At 44.1% G+C, this 6,107-nt stretch overlaps 1 long non-coding RNA gene across 1 annotated transcript; it reads right to left on the bottom strand.

The window, feature by feature from the left end:
* Window positions 1-391: 391 nt before the first annotated feature.
* LOC142244051 (uncharacterized) lies at window positions 392-3,802 on the bottom strand. The gene is made up of 2 exons (XR_012724432.1): window positions 3,675-3,802; window positions 392-1,136 (listed from the first exon to the last, which is right to left on the bottom strand). It is a non-coding gene; the product is annotated as an uncharacterized LOC142244051 (long non-coding RNA).
* Between the last annotated feature and the right edge of the window lie 2,305 nt (window positions 3,803-6,107).

Below are 6,107 nucleotides of genomic sequence, written 5' to 3'. Positions count from 1 at the left end.
CTTTATAGCCAAGCTAATTAGCAGATAATAATAATATATAACAGCTGCCCATACCTTTCATTGAGAGTTTCAGGAACCAGAGGATCTAATTAACCCTAGCAACACTGGATAAAGGAGAATCTGCACAGTCAGCAGTATTAACCTGAGCAAGTGTGTTTGAATCCCTACGATGTGATCTACTGTCGCCAGAAATTGGAGGGAACACTCTCTGTCGTGGTACCCTTGTGACAATAGCATTGTCTTCTATTACTAATGAACATGATCCAGACGAAGGGTAAAAGTATACTTCTTAGTCTCTATTTTGCAATATGGAGATATTTCATACATATTTTGGGAAATTTCCCTTTGGTACTTACTAAATATTAAGAATAAACGTGACGTGGAGACAGCGTTATTTGTATATATTTATATTGCAAAGACACTTTGAATCTTTTTGGTGGTGAAAAGATACTTTCTTAATTTCTTAGATGTATGGTTGTCAGGTTACCATGTTAGGCATGCAACGGTAACAATAAAGAAACACATCATAAGTGAAAGCAAGTAAAAAGTTTTCCAAGGCGAGGTGCCACGGTCCTGTGCAGTTGACTCTTTTTGGGGATTCGGTGAACCCTGCTCCTTCTGAACCCGGCTTCCATTGGCAGACTTGCATAGGTGGGTAATTCTGTATTGCACATTGTGGTTCAGAGATGTTATGGCCTTGTGTGTTTTATAAAGGGTCATCTTTTTTTTATTAAACTTCCTACAATAGCAAGATCTTCTTTGTCCTCTGTTAAACATAGCCACAATTTCGGAGACACTTTTGTTTCCTGGAGGAACTGGTGACTGCGACCTTCCTAGTGAAGGACATAGATGGACAGGTTGGATACTTCCATCCCTTTCACCTCCACTTTTGTTTTCATTCTCACTGATTGCTGAACAAAGAAATTCCTGATCAGGCAAAGCTCCAGGTCCATCTTCGATCCTTTCTTCCATGACCACAAGTGGAAGGTCACAAATATTGGTCTTAGGTGAGGAAACATTTTCACGAGTACATTCTATAGCATCATCGAAAGATTGAGGTTCGAACAGATGCTCCTCGGTTATCGCTACCAATTCTGGGGACTCGCAAAGTTTGCCAATGCATCCCTTGTTAGAATCTATGAGAAACAAGCAACAAAATAACAATAATTTGTGCTTCAAATAGAAAGTTATGCATAGTTTAATGGGTTTTTTTAGATTGAAGCTTGACATAAGTGCATCGAGTTTAACCTCTGCTCTAACATGTTGATCCAGAGGGAGGCAAAAACCCCATGAGGCAGGTACTAATAGCCCTATATTAGGGGAAAAGTCCTTCCTCACTACACAACATATGACATTCAGCTATAAACTCCAGCCATAAACTATGCCAACCCACGTATCCATCACATCCAACGAATAGACAGAGGAGAGGTCTGACTACTGGAAGTAGATCTGTTAACAGATTTTACAAAGCAAACTTTATATTAGTAATCAGATCTTTTAGACTTGATGAGACTGATGTACTTACTATGAAAATTCATATTAGAACAGTGTATTATACTGATTTTAATGCTATAAATAAGTATGAGAGTTTATGAATGCATAAGTGCATGCCCTTATTATCTCCCGCCTGGACTATTGTAACCTCCTGCCCTGTGGCCTCCCTTCTAAAGGGTGCTTTACACGGTGCGACATCGCTAGCGATTGCTTGCGATGTTGAGCACGATAGCACCCGCCCCCGTCATTCCGTCATGCCGTAGTGAACATTATCACTACGGCAGCGTCACACGAACATACCTTGTCAGCGACGTCGCTGTGACCGCCGAACAATCCCTCCCTCAAGGGGGAGGTGCGTTCGGCATCATAGCGACGTCACTGCGGCGTCACTAAGCGGCCGGCCAATAGAAGCGGAGGGGCGGAAATGAGCGTGACGTAACATCCCGCCCACCTCCTTCCTTCCGCATTGCCGGTGGACGCAGGTAAGGAGATGTTCGTTCTTCCTGCGGTGTCACACATAGTGATGTGTGGTGCTGCCGGAACGACAAACAACATCGTATCTGCAACAGCAACGATATTATGAAAAGGATCGACGTGTCAACGATCACCGTTTTTGAACGATTTTGCGATCGTTGATTGTCGTTCCTTAGTGTCACACGCTGCGATGTCGCTACCGGCGCCGGATGTGTGTCACTAACGATGTGACCGCGACGATATATCGGTAGCGATGTCGCAGCGTGTAAAGCACCCTTAACAGTCTCGCACCCCTACAATCTACTCTAAACTATGCTGCCTGATTAATACACCTGTCCCCCCGCTACTCCCCGACCTCTACTCTCTGCCAATCCCTTCACTGGCATTGTGATGTTTGAACTAATAAATATGTAATAAGGGCTTGAACCTGTGACAGTTGTACAATATAGTGTATTGTAAAAATACTGTTCTGCTAGGAAGCTCAGCCACAAGCCAGGCTTCATAGGTGTATACTATAGGCACTGCAGATACTGAGGCCTTCAGTGTGCTCCTGACTGCTATCACTGCCAATGGCATCCAATTTCAACACCCATCAATGCTGCTGCATCAACTGACAGTGGCATCTAAAGGGGTTAAATGGCAGCTCTGATAGCAGGAGTTAAAGGGAACCTGTCACCAGATTTTGGCCTTCTAAAATAAAACAAGCACCTTAAGCAGCTCCCGTGCTGTATTCTATAGAGGTGCACGTTACCCCCTGTAGACCACACAAATTCCTTTATAAAATCTCCCCCATGTATGTAACTTGCACGGTCCCATCCGATATGCGTCCTAATCTGTGACACCTGTCTCTTCCTTTCACCATCCTCGCAGGCAAATTCTCGCACCTACGCAGGCACGCTTCACTCTAACCTATTGCGGACAGAGCCAAAAACATTGGTGTGCCTGCGCGAAACAGCAACTTCTCTGCGCAAGCGCGATAGTTTGGCCGGGGATGTGGATGACGTCAGCCGCGTCTTGCACATCACTGGGCAAAATCAGGTGCAGAGAACTTGCCAGTTCGTGCAGGCGCACCAATGTTTTTGGCTCTGCCCGCAATAGCGTCATCCACATCAATCAGCTCAGGAGGACGGCAAAAGGAGGGACAGGAAGGTACAGATTTGGATGCCCATCGGACCGGATAATTTACATACAGAACGGAAGATTTTATAAAGGCATTGGTAGGGTCTACAGGAGGGTCAAGGGGTAACATGCACCTTTATAGAACACAGCACAGGCGCTGCTTAAGGTGTTAGTTTTAGTTTAGAAGGCCAGAACCTGGTGACAGTTTCCCTTTAAACTCGTGACACTCGACTGCTTACGGTATAACTCAGCTCTTAAGCCCGTACCATACATGCATGGTATACGTGACTGCGTGGATGGGCCCTCCGGATGGCATTTGCCTTGGATTACTGGGTGCTGTTGCCAGTCCTGGCCATACCTAACAGGAGCGCTCCCAGAAAACTGGAGAAAACATTGATAGAGCGGGGAGCAGGTAAGTGATTTCATACAATATTACATATGTATCTTTGTATCCTATGACTTATGTGCTGGTCGTTCAGGTCCTTACACAATTAAATACATCACAGCATTTGAAAACGATGTTGCAAATGGTAAACCTTGAAGTACAAAAAAATGAAATTGTATATGTACAATATATGCTCCCTAACCTGGTACTGTCACAAGGTGATCGTCACTTGTACGATGGAGACGAGCGCTCCTCATTGTCCTCACCCGATATGCCATGATCTTGCATAGAAATCAGTCGCCTGCTCAGGACTTCACAGTCCGAGTTCCATAGCGGAATCCGATTGTTATCTTATGACATCATCAGTTATGAGAAACATCTGATTCATTCTAGACAGACTGGTTGCTATGGAAACACTGCTACAATCTTTAATATTGCGTTGTCAGGCATCCCTAGCAACACATACTATGTACAGCTACTCAAGTCCTCAGCTAAAGGGTTAATTGTCCATGACCTGTTTACAGAAAAGAGTCTGGTAGCCTTAAGTGGACTTTCTGAAATGTTGATTAGATTTTTATTTTTGTGTAGATACACACAAACGTGAGTACACCCCTCACATTTTTGTAATTAGTTCATTATATCTTTTCATGGGACAACACTGAAGATCTGAGCCTGTGATACAATGTACAGTAGTCAGTGTACAGATTGTATAACAGTGTAAATTTGGTGCCCTCTAATAACTCAAGACAGAGACATCAATGTCTAAACCACTGCCAACAGAAGTGAGTACACCCCTAAGTGAAAATGGCCAAATTGTGCCCAATTAGTCATTTTCTCTCTCCCTGGTGTCATGTGACTCATTAATATTACAAGGTTTCAGGTGTGAATGGGGAGCAGGTGTGTTACATTTGGTGTTATCGCTCACACACTCTCTCATACTGGTCACTGGAAGACAACATGGCTCCTCATGGTAAAGAATTCTCTGACGATCTGAAAAATATAATTGTTACTCTACATAAAGATGGCCGAGGCTAAAAGAAGATTGCCATCACCCAGAGGCTGAGCTGCAGCACGGTGGCCAAGACCATACAGTGGTTTAACAAAACATGGTTGACCACAGAAGTTGAGTGTCACGTGCTCAGTGTCATATCCAGAGGTTGTGTTTTCAGAATAGACTTATGAGTCCTGCCAGTATTGCTGCAGAGCTTAAAGGGGTAATGGGGTAGGGGGGGATCCACCTGCCAGTGCTCAGTCCATACGCCGCACATTGCATCAAATTGGTCTGCATTGCTGTCATCCCAGAAGGAAGCCTGTTCTAAAGTTGATGCACAAGAAAGATTACTGGAACCATGTCCTTCGGTCTGATGCATCCAAGATAAAACTTATTTGGTTCAGATGGTGTCAAGCATGTGTGACTGCAACCAGGTGAGGAGTACAAAGACAAGGGTGTCCCGCCTACAGTCATTCATGGGGGTGGGAGGGTCATGGTTTAGGGCTGCATGAGTGCTGCTGGCTGTGGGGAGGTACAGTTCGTTGAGGGAACCATGAATACAAGCATGTTCTGTGACATACTGAAGCAGAGAATGATCCCATCCCTTCAAACAGTGGGCCACATGCAGTATTCCAACATAACGACCCCAAACACACCACCAAGAAGACTTGGCTTGCTAAAGAAACCGAGGATAAAGGTGCCTGAGTGGCCAAGCGTCTCTAGACCTAAACCCTCTTGAGCATCTGTGGGTCCTCCTCAAACAGAAGGTGAAGGAGCGCAAGGTCTCACATCCACCAGCTTCATGATGTCGTCATGGAGGATGGAAGAGGAACCAGCAGCTCCTGTAAAGCTCTAGTGACCTCCATACCCAAGAAGGTTAAGACATAGCTTGAGAATAATGTTGGCTACACAAAATATTGACACTTTGGGCACAATTTGGCTATTTTCACTTAGGGGTGTACTCTTGTTGCCAACGGTTTTGATATTAATGGCTGTGTGTTGAGTTATTTAGAGGGCACTAAATTTACACTGTTATACAAGCTGTACAATGACTACTGTACATTGTATCAAACTGTCAGATCTTCAATGTTCATGCTTAAATAGGAATAAATACTTGAGCTAGTTAAGATGACATATTGGTACCATAGGAGTGATTCCTAGGATATGGGTGATGCTGTAGGTATTTCAAATAGGTCCTGTGTGGTGATCTATTGGATCCTGGAGTTGTACAATAAAGATATAAGAATATCCAGCTCGGTGAGACAGCCTCTGAGTGTCCTATCTCGGATAACACGCCTCTGGGACTGTGGGCGCTCTGGAAGGAAGTGTTGCCTAGCAAGTTGAGTGTGGAAGATCTTGGAGAACAAAAGTGAGAGAGCCGGCATCCGACGTCACGGAAGAGCTACGGGTGCCACGTGCATTCAAAACTAACGTGTTTAAAAGGAAAACATCCTTCTTCATCAGGGAATTATATCTTCGGTGTTGGACCATGAAAAAATATAATAAAATATTTACAAAAATGTGAGGGGTGTACTCACTTTTGTTATATACTTTGTGTGTGTGGATATATTTATATGCTATTTGATGTCTGTGTATCATTTATGAGGGCTGTTATCCGAGGTTTTGTCCTTTTGTGTCTTCTGA

Source organism: Anomaloglossus baeobatrachus, chromosome 6, assembly GCF_048569485.1.
Source record: "Anomaloglossus baeobatrachus isolate aAnoBae1 chromosome 6, aAnoBae1.hap1, whole genome shotgun sequence".
NCBI classification, from domain to species: domain Eukaryota; kingdom Metazoa; phylum Chordata; class Amphibia; order Anura; family Aromobatidae; genus Anomaloglossus; species Anomaloglossus baeobatrachus.
Note: the sequence above shows the minus strand (reverse complement) of the source record. Positions and strands in the feature narration are given on the sequence as shown.